This window comes from Piliocolobus tephrosceles, chromosome 18, assembly GCF_002776525.5.
Source record: "Piliocolobus tephrosceles isolate RC106 chromosome 18, ASM277652v3, whole genome shotgun sequence".
Lineage (NCBI taxonomy): Eukaryota > Metazoa > Chordata > Mammalia > Primates > Cercopithecidae > Piliocolobus > Piliocolobus tephrosceles.
Window position 1 is genome coordinate 22,707,417 of NC_045451.1, and position 16,992 is coordinate 22,724,408.

The following is a 16,992-nucleotide window of genomic DNA, read 5'->3' on the forward strand; positions in this document are numbered from 1 at the left end:
TGATTAGAAAACCATTCGAGACTGCACATTCAGGAAAGAATAGTATTTTCAGCAAATGGCACTAGGACAAAAATGGTTACTCACGTGCAAAAGAATGAATTTAGACAGACCCCTATCTCTAACCTTCCAAAAAAAAAAAAAACCCTGAAAATTGATCATAGTCCTACATATAAAAGCTAAAACAAAAAAACTGTAAGAAGGCAACATAGATGTATATGTTTGTAATTTTGGGTTATATAATGATTTCTTAGATATGAGACCAAAAGCATGAATAATTTTTAAAAATTTTTACATAGGATTTCATCAATACTAAGAACTTTTGTGCTTGAAAAGACAGAATCGAGAAACGATAAAGACAACCCACAGATTCAAGAAACTATTGTCAAATCATCTATCTAATAAAAATTATTTCCAGAATATACAAAAACTCTTATGGCTCAATAATAAGAACAATCTGAATAGATACTTTTCCAAAGTTGCATGAATGATCAATGTGCCCATGAAAAGATGCTAAACATCATTAGTCATTAGGAAAATGCAAAGCAAAACCACAATGAGATACTACTTCACATTCACTAGAATGGCTGCAATAAAAAAGACCATTAGAGTGCTGTTGAGGATGCACAGAAATGGAAAGCCTCATGCTTTGTTGTTGGGCATGATAAAAATGGCATAACTACTTTGGAGACAGTTTGGCAGTTCCTCAACAGGTTAGACATAGAGTTACCATGTGGCCCAGCAATTCCACTCCAACGTATCTCCCAAACAGAAATGACACACATGTACACACAAAGACTTGTACATGGATGCTCACAGCAGCATTATTCAAAATAGCCTTGGAAACAACTTACATGCCCATCAACTGAAGAATAAAGAAAATGTATTAGGTTGGTGCCAAAGTAATTGCAGTATTTGCCATTACTTTCAGTGGCAAAAACAACAATTACTTTTGTACCAACCAAAGTATATCCATACAAAATTAGATTACTCAGCAATAAAAAACAAATGAAGTACTGATACATGCCACAGGAATGACACTGAAAACATTATGCTAAGGGGAAGAAGTTGGTCACAAAAGACCATATATTGTATGATTCCATTTATATGAAATGTTCAGAATAGGCAAATCCATAGAGACAGAAAGCAGATTAGTGGTTGGCTGGAGTGGGGGTAAAATGGTTAACAATGGCTAATTAGTACTAGTCTTAGGGAGTAATGAAAGTGTTCTAAAATTAGATTGAGGTAATATCTGCACAACCCCAAATATGCTAAGAATCACTGAATTCAACATTTTAAAAGGATGAATTTTACAGAACATAAATCTTATCTCAATACATTTTTTTTAGAAAGATTGCTCATTTAGTAATTTATTAATTCGTCCATTAATTTCACAAATATTTATTGGGCATCTACTTTGGATCAGAAAATTACAAGCATGAAAATAAACTGTTCAGTTTTCTAAGAATCTCACAAGTGCATGAAAAAAAGAGAGTACATTGGATTTAAGACTCAAAGGGTAAGTTTTCCAGGCAATAAGAGGGATGGGCCATACATGGAGAAGAAGGATGATTATTTCATCCAATATGGCCCAGAATGCAAAACAGCAATCAGATATTTGAAGAAATACTTGTTACTGCAGCAAAGCTCAGCATAGTTTTATATTCAGAAGAAAGATTAGAAGGATACTCAAAAATAATTAAAACAATTTTATATATTTATTAGAATATCAATAAAAAGGGAATAATAGGAATTATCTAATACATAATATTACTTCTTAAAATTTCCTTTCTTAACCTCACTCTTGCTACGTTTTTTAAGACTTATACAGTTCTGGCCGGGCGCGGTGGCTCAAGCCTGTAATCCCAGCACTTTGGGAGGCCGAGACGGGCAGATCACGAGGTCAGGAGATCGAGACCATCCTGGCTAACATGGTGAAACCCTGTCTCTACTAAAAAAATACAAAAAACTAGCCGGGCTCAGTGGCGGGCTCCTGTAGTCCCAGCTACTCGGGAGGCTGAGGCAGGAGAATGGCGTGAACCCGGGAGGCGGAGCTTGCAGTGAGCTGAGATCCGGCGACTGCACTCCAGCCTGGGCGACAGAGCAAGACTCCGTCTCAAAAAAAAAAAAAAAAAAAGACTTATACAGTTCTGCCCCTTTTTAGTTCTACTCTATTCTAAAAATAGTCTACCATTATTTTTTGCTTGATATTTATTATGCAATATTATAAGCATCCACAGAATTAGTAGAAAATATATAAAGAAATCATGATGAACATGCATACAACTAATGAACTTTATAAAATACTGATGTTTTTCCAAAGGTTTCCAATTTTTATAAAGTAATTAACTAACCTGGGTATTATCAAAGCCCACCATGGACTGTGTCTTGACCTCACTGCCTTGCCCTCCTGCCCTAAAGGTCACCACAATTCTGACCTTATCAAATTTTATATCTATTATATAATTATATCAATGTTACCTGAAATAAATTAATATATTTTCTGGCCTTGAACTATGCTTCCATATCTGGGGTAAACCCTGGATAAACAAACGTATGCATGGATAAGCAGTGACAGATTGATAACACCAACAGATAAACACACCAACAGACAGACCCTGAACTAAATTTGCTAATAAGCTTTTTTATATCCATGCCCATAAGTGAGATTGGTCTATAATTTTCTTTTCATATTCTACACTTAGTATCAACATAATACAAGCCTCAAAAAATCAGTTAAGTAACGTTCACTCTCTCAGTCCCTGAGGTTCCCCTTCCATCATTCCTTAAAACCAGTTGAAGGATTCTTGAAGTTTCATAAAAATTCTCCTCTGAAACTATTAAGAGTCTGCATCTCGAGACACTCCCTGTCTGGAGTCACAAGGTAGGATATGGTGGCAAAAGCAGCAGGATGAAGGAAGGAATATTTATTACGAATTCATACTATTTAATAGCTCCTTATTTAGTTTGACTTTCTTCTTCTTGAGTCATTTCTGGCAGATTATAATTTTAAAAGAATTATCTATTTCATCTACATTTTCAAATTTATTGGTATGAAATTATTTACAGTGTTCTCTATATGATTTAAAAAAACTCAAGTACAGCAGCAGCTATGGATCCTTTAAACATTGTGCATTTATACCTTCTCTAATATTATTTTTCATGCTTTTCTTAAAGTTTTGCTGGAAATATATGTTTTATCAGATTATTTTTGCTTTGGTTTTTATTTTTATTTTTGTACAGACTGGGTTTCACTATATCTCCCAAGGTGGTCTCGTACTCCTGGCCTCAAGTGATCTTCCTGCCTTTGCCTCCCAAAGTGCAGGGACTACAGGCATGAACCACTGTGCCCAGCCTCAAATTAGTTTTAAAAAGTACTTTGGTTTTGATCTTTTGTATTATGGCTTTCTATCTTATTAATTTCTGCTCTTATTTTTATTATTTCTCCTTCTACTGTCTTTAGATTATCTCTTTCTTCTCTCTGTTTTGCTTCTAGTTTCTATGTTGAATAGCACTCACTTATTTTCACTATTTTACATTATGGTTAACATTGCCAGTCACATATTTAATACATGCATTTCCCTCTTCTTCTTTATCAATTCCTTCCTTAGTAGCAATGCACTCAGATCTTTTCGATGTCCCTTCAGGAACTGAGGACGCCATAGCCAAGCTCCTGGCTTTAAACTTTATTCATGATGTATTTTAAGTCCTCTTTAGCTCATAGGAGCCAAAAGCCTGCTTTTGGAAAGCAGCTAATGGTTTCGGCCCAGATCATTACATTTCTATTTCGTACTGGTCCACAGAGATATCTTTTTTGAGCCTAGTTATGTCTCTTTGGTTTTCTCTTTGTATATTTTATCCATCATATCATGTATTTGGCACAGAAGGATTAAAAAAGTGAACTCCTGGAGCCATCTTGATTGGAGGTCAGCTTTCTGCTCTTTCTAATATTAATCCACTCAATTTTTCTGGCCACTTTCAGTTCTTTGCACTATATGTTGATTAAATGAGTATAACAAAGGTCACTCAAAGCTCAGTATGCCAACCCGGAAATTAGCAGCAAGGCCCTCTGAATAGTTTTTGGTATTTTGTTTCATTTTATCTATTTATTTTACTTTGTCCTTCTGTATTACTGGAGGTAAGGCAAACTAAAGAGGTGCCAGCCGGGCACGGTGGCTCAAGCCTGTAATCCCAGCACTTTGGGAGGCTGAGACGGGCGGATCACGAGGTCAGGAGATCGAGACCATCCTGGTTAACACGGTGAAACCCCGTCTCTACTAAAAAATACAAAAAACTAGCCAGGCGCGGTGGCGGGTGCCTGTAGTCCCAGCTACTCGGGAGGCTGAGGCAGGAGAATGGCGGGAACCCGGGAGGCAGAGCTTGCAGTGAGCTGAGATCTGGCCACTGCACTCCAGCCTGGGCGACAGAGTGTGACTCCGTCTCAAAAAAAAAAAAAAAAAAAAAAAATGAAGAGGTGCCAAACCACAAGAGCAAATGTATGGCAAGCTGAAGACTTCTAACCTATAGCTAACTGAAAGCCACTGAATAGTTTTGTATAAGGTGGTGATGTTACATTCATTCACTGTTGGATCATGGTAGTGGCGGTATGGTGGATGAACTGTGAGGTCAAGCAAGACTGGTGTCAAAGAAAACCAAAAGAAGACTCACACAACGATCAGGTGAAGAACAATAAGAACCAATGGTGGTGGCAGTTCCTTCCATCCATTATTGAACTCAGTTATTCAACATGTAAGAATTGCAGGTCTTGTGTATGCCTGGCATTATGCTACATAAAAATTAATACAGTTAAGAAAAGTAAAGCCCTGCCCTCATTGAACTTAACGGCTACTAAACAGGCATTGGAAATGTGTAGGTTACAGAACCAATGAGAACTTTCTGGATCGAAAAAACGTTATGTTTAAGAACTTAAAGCATGAAGGAGTCTGTGGATTTCTATTTCAAGGACAGGTAAGCTGGCTGGAACTCTATAACCCTAGAGGAGAACTGCAGAAAATGAGGCAGGAGAGGCAGGCAAGGGTCAGATCATATATGATTCTGTAAGTCATATGCACATTCCAATTTGTATCCCACAAACAGTGGGAAGGTATGCAAATGGGTTTTAAACTACAGAACAGTTTAATTAGATTTAGGGTTTCAAAAATCGACTGTAAGCATAGTATAAAGAATATTAGAAGCGGGGTGATCACTTGGGGGTACTGTAGAAATCAAGATGAGAGATTACAGTGGATTTGGTTTTGTGATGTTAAACAGAAGACACAGGAAGTGGAGAGCTTTACAATACATGGTGAGGTCTGAGAAGATGGAAATATGGCAGAAAATTTTGAGATGACGTATCCTAAGTTCTTTTAAAAAATACTGATTAAAACAAAACAGAACAAAACAGAACAAAACAACCCTGGCAACAAAAGTAGATACAGCCTTTCCAGAAGCTGACTTTAAAAAACTTCTGGAGGACATGACTTTATAGTATACACTTTAAATTCCATTATTTAGCTGTGCTGAAAGGCACAAAAAAATCTGGATGTTGGCAAGAAGACAGTCTAAGAAATGGAAATTATAGGATATTATAAAGAATCTAATAATTGAAACTGAGAAAGTGGCATTAAAGTATGTAAGGGAAAAAGGTGGGTTGGTTATCTAGAAAACTAAGATGGAAACACCGGAGTATTACTTACTTGGATTCCTAAAATATTTGGTGCAATTATGAGTATAAAAAAGAGTTCTTGTTGTTGCTGTTATGGTTTCTTAGCTTCTGTACATCGTACTTTATTTTTTCTTTAAGTTAGTTCTGGATGTTTGCCATTCACTTTTAGGTAGTGTATAGAAAGAAAAAATCAAAAAGGAGCCCACAGATAATAGATTTAGCTTTAAAACTATTCTGATTGCTCATGTAAAAGTTTAGTTATGACCCATTTTCTTAATTTGTTGAATTTCGTATAGGATATTTCTGATCACATGCAGGTTGATTAATAATGATGATCCTCCAATGTTACAAATTATTTTGTCATGATAAATCATATTTTGTGAATTATATTTCTTTTTTTTTTTTTTGAGACGGAGTCTCGCTCAGTCGCCCAGGCTGGAGTGCAGTGGCCAGATCTCGGCCCACTGCAAACTCCGCCTCCTGGGTTTACGCCATTCTCCTGCCTCAGCCTCCCAAGTAGCTGGGACTACAGGCGCCCGCCACCTCGCCTGGCTAGAATTATATTTCTTATAAAAATATTTTAAATTAATATTTAAAATATCTTCTAGTCTGATACCAAAGTATGCATTTCTCTCTCTTCATGGAAATTTTCTAGCTTTTTAAAGACAGAGAGGAAATGTCAGTAAAAAAGTATTAGCAGGTGTATGCTATTACAGATTCAAAGTATGACACCAATCTGTGATAGCTATGGTAACTAAAGGGAAGAAACCACCTAAATGCGCCACCATACTAAGAAGAAAAAAAAAATCAATACTCATTGCCTCTGTGTTTAGAAGGACCTTAATTCTAGAAAAACTGATATTTAACATTTTGATAATCTGTATCTCAGGATATGCATTTAAAACCAATTTTGTTTATGTATAAGAACAGGCACAAGGAGGAAAAGCTCTGTGGCACTGCATCTAGATTCATGTACTACATATTTTACTCTTTACATAGCATTCTTGAAACAGGAAGCAAACCCAGCTCCCCTCCCCCATGTCTCAGCAAGAGCATGCTCCATAACAATAGTTCAAAGGAAAGCTCTATTCTGCAGTTGCACTGATTGTTCTGTCAGCTGACCTCTGCAGAAGGGAATTGCTAACCGCTGCCTTGCTCCTTAGCTGACAAATGAATGATCGCAGCTCCATCTATTTTCACTATGGCTGTCTCTAGCCCAGGTGCTCAGACAGAGAGCCTGGTGTGACATCTTAGATCAAGATGAATTGGCACAAACTCCTGATCCAAGATTGTTTTATACCATTTAATTTAGTTTCTTCCCCTGCTTGGATGAGCACAGCTCTGGTTATGGATTTCTATTCTAATGTACTGAAGCAGGCCCTGAAAGAAGCCAATGAAGCAGCTGCTGGAGCAAGGGACTGCAGGGATACTGATCAATAGGCAAGGCATTGACCCCAGCCGTTCAGCCTCTGCAACGGCCACTGCTTGAAGCGGGAGGGGGCACAGAAGCACACATGGGCTGCTTCCAGTAGGAAATGAAACAACAGGGGCATTTGGTGAGCTCCGCCTCCATCCCTGGTCCCCTACCTTCTTTATGTTCCTTTTGTTTAATTGCCTCAATTTTGTCTTAACTCCTACTCCAGGGGAAGGAATTAAGACTTTAGGGAAGTTTTAACAGTGTACTTTCAAACAGTCATTTGTAAATTTTATCCCTAAGCTAATAGAAAGAATCGTAACAGGTGCCCTCTGCTAAGTGCCCAAAATATGAAATCTTAATTAGCTGTTAAATACATCACTTGGTGTAGTTTAAAGGTTGGCATGTCCATAGGCTCATAAGAACACCGTCCAACTGGCAATTAACACTACTGATGCTGAAATTCTACAGTATGTAATTTTTGTCAGTATTCAGATCTAAAAAGATGATAGCCCTTCATTAACAAGGAAAGAGGTAAAAAAGAACAAGCAGAGGAGTCCCTAAAGGAGACACTGACTGACTGGTGATTCTGTAAGGTACAGATGCCCATCCCTGCCACTGTTCTAAAAATAATACGGCAATTTCTCATTCCTATAATTTTTCAAATTTGGAAATATCTTTAAATTATTGGCTTGCCTGTACTTTCTTTTAATAGAAGAAATATATAATTAGTTGCAATGTTTTCCTACAAATAAAATGACAACCAAATGGAAGATTTTGAGATATTAAAAATAAAATAATTCTGTAAAAGTAAACCTTTCTACAGTTTCATTTGTCTCATGAAAATTTGGTATTTTTTTCACAGAGACATGCCTCCATTTAATCATGCTAAGGGGTGACATAGAGATCCATTTTCTTGACAGGACGGTTGATCACCCTATCACAGTAAGAAAATTAATACCTTCAACTAGCCCTGTGTGGAAAACAGAAGCTACATGCGATGGTAAAGGACATTGATGTTCTACATTTTAAGTTGCAAACAGATACATGTTCTGTGTGAAAATGATATGTAGTCTCATTATTGGGTTACTTATAAGAAAATATGAGGCTTTAATTTTGATTAAAACAACCATTTACTTCATACAGTGTTCTTCAAAAGTGCATAATTGTCTTCAGATTTAGCATAATTGACTCTAGATTTCCACAAACAGGAGTAAACACTTTACTTACAGCTTAACTAGAATACAGGTAAAATATTTGAGAAGTGTAAGCTATTTAAAGGGCTATGAGGTATTGATTACTTCATTTAAAAAGCAGTCAGAGAGTGCGACCAAGAGGTCAAGATAAATTTAACAGTTTGAAGCACTTTACTAAATAACTCTAAAGATCATGTTAATTGGCTTTGTGCAGTGCTAGGGCAAAATTAATTTTATCCTAGCTAACAATAAAAGGATTAAAAGACATATTAAGTTCTTGGGTTTTAACTGGAATAGGAATCAATGGATTTGAATTAAGGCTAAAGGCGGTTTTATGAGAGATGGACTACTAGCAGATACTTTATATGTGCTATTAGCTATACATTGATGGGGCTCTATTATTGCATTAGGTATTAAAACCTTAGATAAGTAGATACCACCAATTTACTACTCTGAGAATACATTTTCAGAACTGTGCTTTGACCTGAAAATACTGTTCTCAAACATTCAATTCTTTATTTAGAAATGAGTGTCATGATACTTGTTACAGCTGACTTAACATACATATAAGTACATTTCTAGTAAAAATCAAAATAATGTAGTTGAACTCAGTCAGAACTCCCTTCAAGATAACTATGTTGAAAACATAAACTATAAAATAAACATATCATTAGGATTTTTTTTAACCCAACACATTATATTAAGATTTGTGTTAACAAAACAATTTTATATCAGAAATTTGTGGCACAAGATGGAGTCCAAATGACATTCACATTGATACAAATATTTTCTAAATTTGGTATAAATTGCAATACACCCTAAGACACCTTTGAAAGCTCAGAAATGTCTATTTGTTCATAATAAATAAAAATATACAATAAAAGTGTTTCTTTACTTTTAAATATTTAATAATATGTTTGAGAATCATATGTATAGAAAGATAATTTGGTTTTACTATTTGCAGCCTGGCAAATTGAAAAATACAATTTGCATTTAATAAGACACAGTTTTAAAAATAGATAACCGTGACTTTGTAAGACTTTACATAAATGACTAGAAAAACAGTGAGTTGCAAGATCTCACAGCAGAAAACTAAATGGGTAACATGTAGAGACTAAAATAATTTGGATTAAGCTAGAAAATACTTTCTATTATGGTTCTTTACAGCCTTGTTTCATTTGCAATAGTGTATTTGCTAATATTAGATTTTGATTAATTATTAAAGACCAAGAGCAAACTTAGCAAAGTGAACTTTGTTAGTTTAATACTGACATTCTGGAGTATCAGCGAACTTTCATAATTAAGACACGATTTACTATGCACAATGTCTGCATATAATTAGAATAAATAGTCTGAGCACATCATTCAAAGCCCTACCAATGTTAGTCAATAAAGCTACAAAAGAATTCTTTCTATTTTAAGACCAGTAAAATGTTCTTCTAAAATTTTCATTTTAATTTATTTTTCTTTTCTCAGTCCCAAGGATATTTTAGATGTGATATGGCATTATCAGCACACCCTGACTATAAAAAGCATATATAAAATTGTATACTGTACTGAGTTTAAAGCAATACATGAGAGTGAAATGTGTCCAATCAAAATACATTTCAAACTAGATCTTCGAAAGTGAGTTACATTCAAATTGTCTTTAGATGTACTTTAATCAGAATAACTTAACCTTTCTCCTGACTACTATCCAAATTGAGGTTGGGCATGGTGGCTCACACTTGTAATTCCAGCACTTTGGAAGCTGAGGCAGGAGGATTGCTTGAGCCCAGGAGTTCAAGGCCAAACTGGGCAACAGAGTAAGATCCCATCTCTAAATTAATTAATTAATTAAATTGATATACCTGGCTGCCTAATGGAATGTTAACAATTTATTTTTAAGATCTATCTTTTTAATTATCATTGTATGCTGGTAATCATATGTTAATTCTATATTTACATACACATAAATACATTACATGTACATAATTATGCATGCACATATAAGTATATAGCATTCTTAGTGAAGGTACCAAGACATGATATCTAAGCAAGCTAGAACTACACTTTTGAGATTTTTTAAAACATGTTTTAGAATCATAATGAGAAAAATGTTGGCCCTCAGTGGAGTTTTCACAGTGTAAATGAATTGTTTCCTATATGTATGGCTCAAACATTTTCCATACCTACTTGCTATTCTTAGGGTTGCTAAAGGAGGGATAAAGTACAATGCCATAAAAATGTCAAATTTTCTCAGATATATAACAATAGTCTTTCAAAAAAGCTTGCTAACAATACGCAAAAAAAATCTGAAAAATAAACAAAAATCTTTTAATATTCATTTTTAAAACAACTTGGTTTTAAAAGAATTTAAAATGCTACAGAAGTCATCCAATGGAAGTCAAATACTTCAAAGCTGAATTTATTAAATGGGAACACACAAAGACATAGATTGGTGACAATCCAGGTTGGGAGAAAGGACTCAAGATCTCACTGTTCTGCTGGCGAATCCAGGTTTCATAGGCTCATGTGGAGGACGAATGTTATGTTGTGGACCCATGCCATTCTAAATGTATATAATTAAGTTCTTCTCTTAAACCAAATGTGTTTATATGAAATTATATATTTTTTCATTTGTTGGCATAACTTAGAGCTCTGCAATTTCTACAAAATATGTCAAATAAATTTTAGTGATACAAAAAAATAAAACTGTACATGGTTGTATGGCCAACATGTAAATTTCAACCTGTGCACCTAAAGTCAATAAGATAAAGTGTTTAAAAAGTTTTCTGTGTCTTCTTCTTTGCCTCCTATCAAGAAAATGAACTGATTAAAAATGGCTGTCATAGGGCACTTCAACATTTACTTTCAAATTTTCACATTATTATCAAAGCTAGTGTGTGTACAGCTAATCCTGTGTTAGCGGCATAAGAATTTCCCCCACTGTATTAAACACATATTTTAGTTGCTTTGTGACACATCTGCCAATGTTTTCCTCACATCTACTGACAGAACATATGGAATTTGCTTCCCAAATCTAAGAGGCTTTTGCTGCTGTTGCTTCTGTGTTACTTCCCCCCTCACTTGAAAACTGCAATAAACAAACATGCTATTAATTTGTATGTATGCACGATAGCCCCCTGCTGGAACACAATAGGTTCTGCAAATGCATATTTCTTTCTGTAGCTGCTGATTAAGCCATTCTGAAATAATGCCTCTTGTATTACATGTATTACGTGTGTGTACATTTGACAAAATAGACAAAGCTATTTTCCATTAAATCAGATAAATGCAAAATATATGACCACTCTAAAATGATTCTCTTTTTCAAAGAAATAATATAATCACTCATCTGAAGGTGTGTTAATTATTTTGATAATCAGAAATCTTAAGCTTTGAGGGCAATTCACATGTTTTTTGAGTAATTCATGAAATAATTTCTTATTTCTCACAAAGATCCTGTTCTATACCTATTTTCCCACCATCTGCATCATCTTAGATTTCCCTTTATTCTCTTCCTGAATAACAAGTTAATTTTTTTCTTTGCCTTTACTATTAGGGCAAACATTCTCAGTTTGAAAGGAAATTGAGATTTTAGTAATCCCAAGTATCTAAGACGGCTAAGTAATCAGAAGTCTTATAGGTAAAAACTGTCTCCAAAAATGTCCCACTTTTGCTTCAGTTGACCTTTCAAAGGTGAATCTGATACATAAGGCAAATTTTAGAAACTACAAATTGTAACACTGAGACCATTATTCGCATTTCCATGAGAAAAGGAACATTTCAGAAACACAGTGGTTAGTGCCTTGTAAAATTATACAAATCTGAAAACACAGCAAAGCATTCTCAGATATTTTCTCATAGTTACTACTTAGAAAAAGAAACTCTGGCAATGAGATTTACTTATAAAAATAGTGGAGTAGACATGGTACATTTCTGTAAAAGATCAAAAAGAAAACATGAGACAACAGTTGGTGGACTGGTAGAATATCTCCTATGAAGATTTTATAACTGTGTATTACAGCACAGTAAGAAATAAACCTAACGTCATTTTTATTTATAAAATGACAAATCATTTACTGGATTCACTTTAAAAATATTTTCACCTGGGTAATTATCAATTCAGTGATATAAAACTGAGATGAAAAAGGCCTTGCTCTACTTCTGAGCCATTAACAAGTATATCTGTTCATTTATAAGGAATATCTGTAGTATTTATTTTTTAAAATTATATCACAATAATGAAACAATGACATGTGACTGAAAGGAGCATAGTTAGGGGCAACATAGTATCTTAGAAATTAATGCCCACACCTTTGTGGTAACTGCAGATCTTGGAAAAACTGTGGTGGTAAAGCCCAGAACAAAGTTTGACAGTAAAGACTTTAATTACCCAGTCCACAGGTAGCAGTCATACATTAGATTGTATCTTTTTATTCAACTATCCTATGTATTATTGGAACTTGATAAACACTAATATATTGAACAATTTTTTTAAGAAGTAAAGAAATTTAAAGAAGAGATATAAAAGATTTAAAGAAAAAATAAAATAAGAGAAAGAAATAAAGACACGTAAAGGCAAAATAGGTCAAAAACAATTTAGAATTTTAATTCACTAACCACATTAACAAATGATCAAGAAAGCAAATCCTTAAAGAAGAAAAAGATAAATAAGTAAAAGCAAGCTAAGCATTTATGCTAAAAGTTTAAAAGCCACAGACAAACTAAATCATAGCCTCAGGCTATTAAGTATACATTCATTATTAGTCCACAATTTTTTTAAAAAGTCGTCTAACAAGGCCAAGGAAATATGCATATTGGTAAGTGGCTTATGCCAATTTTTCCAAAGATTTCTAAGTAGCTTCAGAGAGCTTGAAGAAATAGAAAGCCTGAATTGCTATTAGATAGCTACACATAATTTTCATTTCTGATCTTGTTACATGTTTTGGGTTTTCATTATTTTTAAGCTGCATGTAGAGAAATGTATTATGTGGCCATAACATTATTTCAGATGATTTTAAAACTATTTTACATTTCCTCATTTTATGAGGGAGATAAGCAGTCTGTCAAATTAATTCTCATTGTTATTTGGCAAATTCTTTTCATAGACCTTTTTCTATATACATAATTTCTTTTACTACATAACTTTTTAAATGAGCATGAGATATTAAAATGTACTCATATTCTTTCCTGTAACTACCTTATAGGATTTTCTATTATCTAATTAATTTCACTTAGAATTTGGCTCTGAGTTGCCTCTCTCGCAAATATCAAACTGAAACAGCTTTAAATTATTGAATTTTTTGCACAATTACTCCAATGTTTACCTTAGCACATATGCCTAGAGATACTGAATATCTAACTCATTCATGTATTACAACTATGCATTTGGAAACGCTACTACTCCTACTCCTGAAATAAACAGTAAGGGAAAAGTTTAATGTTTGCCTAGATAGGTATGTAGTCAGATACTCAGGTTTATAAGATGCCATGCAATTTTTCCAAAACTAATTTTAAAACAATCTGTTTCTGCTATATGATACAACATAATCATTTCCTCAAAATTCTCCCTATCTCCCTCCCAATGATTTGAATCATTAGGTTGCTCTGGAATTGTGAAGAGATGGCTTTCTAATCTCTTAATTAGTCTTTTATTAAGATAGAGATAACAGCATATATAAACACCTAGAAAATACATATATGTATCGATGTTGGGTAAACATACATCCTCAAGATGGCTATTATTGTACTTAAACTTCTGAGATTTAAAAAAATTTTTTTTATGCTGGGTGTGGTGGCTTATGCCTGTAATCCCAGCACTTTGGGAGGCCAAGGCATGCAGATGGCTTGAGTTCAGGAGTTCGAGACCAGCCTAGGCAACATGGTGAAACCGCATATCAACTAAAAAAAAAAGAAATTAAAAAAAATAGCCAGGTGTGGTGGTTAGTGCCTGTAGCCCCAGCTACTCAGGAGGCTGAGATGGGAGAATCGCTTGAATCCAGGGGGTGGAGGTTGCAGTGAGCTGACATTGTGCCACTGCACTCTAGCCTGGAAAACTGTGTGAGACCCAGTCTCAAAAAAGAAAAGAAGGAAAGAAAGAGAGAGAGAGAGAGAAAGAGAGAGAGACAGAAAGAAAGAAAGAAAGAAAGAAAGAGAGAGAGAGAGAGAGAGAAAGAAAGAAAGAAAGAAAGAAAGAAAGAAAGAAAGAAAGAAAGAAAGAAAGAAAGAAAAAGAAAAAGAAAGAAAGAAAGAAAGAGTTGATGCATAATAGATGCACATAATTTCAGGGTATATTTGATAATTTAATACAATCATGTAATTTTTAAAGATCAAATAAGTATAACTGAGATATTCATCACCTTAAAGATTTGTCTTTTCTTTATGCTAGAAATGCTCAAATTATTCTCTTGTAGTTATTCCAAAATATACAATCAGCTCCGAGACTTTCTGGCAGGACAAAAAAAGGAACATAAAGTCAAGAGGAGATAAACTTTACTGAGAACTCCTACCACCACTGCCATAAAATCACCAGTGTCAGTATCACGAATATTGCCATATAAGGGCTCAACACAGACAAAAGCAATCTAAAGCAAGAATTTAATATGTGCTTATCATTTCTCTGAAACATAATTTCTCTTATTAGCAAAAGAAAAAATAATTTATCTAATACTTAATCCAATGTTTTTGATTTCTAAAAAACACTCAATAATAAATAGTATTTACTCATAGAAAAAAAATCTTTCAAAATATGTTAAAGATAAAAAGTTCCTCCATTTTAAAAACATCAACAAAAACCTGAAGTCCATCTGGTACTTAAGGTGATTCATACACCTACTAATACTGTATTTGTTATAAGGACATAATCATATGCCTACTACAATCACTTTCCAGATTCTTAAAAACAAAACAGAAAAATCATTAATATTTAAAAAGACAAAAAATATATCGGAAGCTGAGTGTGTAAAGCATCTCTTAGGTCCAAGATAAGATGACTGGGTGAATTTTAAAATGTTAGAGAAAAAAGGAGATCATAGAGCTGCTCTTTTAATCAGACCAACAGATATTTTATAGATAAGGAAAGTTAAGTAGGTGAGTTCTTCAAGTCACAAGGTGAAGAGCACAGAGTAGGTATTCCTGGCAACATCATTCCAGATAGATCACCAGGATCTTCACTGGCCTATAATTTCAGTGTTTATTGCAGAGAAATTAGTTAATATTTGATGCCTACTCCAACATGAATCTCTATTATGTATCTTCAAACCTTGTGTAGTTTTAAATGTTTCTTTAAAATAATAAGCAAGCAAAATTTATAATTAGAAAAAAGTCTTAAAAAAAGTTTTGGACCACGGTATCTGACATGATATATATTCAGTACAGAGCTATACAAAAATTGTAGAAATACCAGAAGAGATACTCTATCAAGCATACGAACTACATTAAATAGTTTTTATGTGAAATACATATGAAATACTGAAACATACCAAAAACAAAGTACTGAGCATAAATGCATTACCATACAGAAACCAAATACTTAAATGACTTAACAGAATAAAGTCAGCATGCCTTCCACAGAAACATCAACCATTTCCACAGAAGAAAAATTTCTCCAAATACAATATATGATCAATAACACTAATTCAAAATATGAATTAAATGTTAATTTCTCTACATAAATCTTCCTGTAAGTTGTCTACTATAAACACGCATGTACAAATTGTACAAATATTTTCAAAAGTCACATACTGCACCTCAGAATACTGCAAATAAATTAATAATCACTTTTGAAGTTTACTGTGTAATATCAAACAATAGCTAAGAATCAACATAAGGGTTAAGACAATCATTTTCTACTGCATACTGGTGCTATTCTAAGCCGATAGTGTGTTTAAATCCACACCAATGAAATCAATACAGCACTGTTCTATTCAAGGTGAGACCAAATAAACCTGTCTGAAGCTTTGAGAAATAGGCTTTGCAGTATACTTTGAGTGCTAAATGCCTTTCAGTCCAGAGATCTGTCATTAAATAATCATTAGCCATCATTCACTCTTCCTAAAAAGCTTAACATCTAAACTTGTTCAGCATCCACTAAAGCATTAGTATAGACTACCAAGTAAGTACTGATTAGCACTTACAGATGTTTCAACCACTCTGTTTAACCATGCATCACTTTTTCAAAAAAGACTGCAAAATATTAATACATATTTGCCGCGGGATTAGAGTGCAATGAATACAAATGATTAGTAAAAAGGATATCAATGTAATGATCGGTCTTGTTTGGATAACACGGCATAACCTCACAGAGCTACAATCAACTCTTTCCTGGTTAATCTATCAAAATAAAACCCAATGTGTCTTCCCATTGAGTATCATATATTATTCAGTACCACATATACGTCAAATGAAATTAAGTTAATAATGATAGAGAATTCATCAGCAGGCAATCTTGGCTTTGATCCTGAATGTATTTTAAAATAAAAATACTTCCTTTATCCATGCTATTCATATCTCAATTTCAATATATGATCATCTCAATTGCTAAATATCTACTATAATGGACCCTGCATTATTTTAGATATGAAGTAGAGAGACAAAATTAAGATATATTTATCTTCTATTACCTGAGAGGTTAAATACATAACACAGAATGATCTTTATTTAGTAATGTTATTAGATCAAATGTACAAATTTGATGGTCAAGGTAATTTTCTCTGTACTGGCGGAAGTTAATTTTT

At 34.0% G+C, this 16,992-nt stretch overlaps 1 protein-coding gene across 3 annotated transcripts in view; it reads right to left on the reverse strand.

Annotated features, from left to right (window-relative positions):
- Positions 1 to 16,992, reverse strand: part of WDR7 (WD repeat domain 7) — a 386,547-nt gene that overhangs the window by 150,176 nt on the left and 219,379 nt on the right. The gene's annotated exons all lie outside the window — the stretch shown is intronic.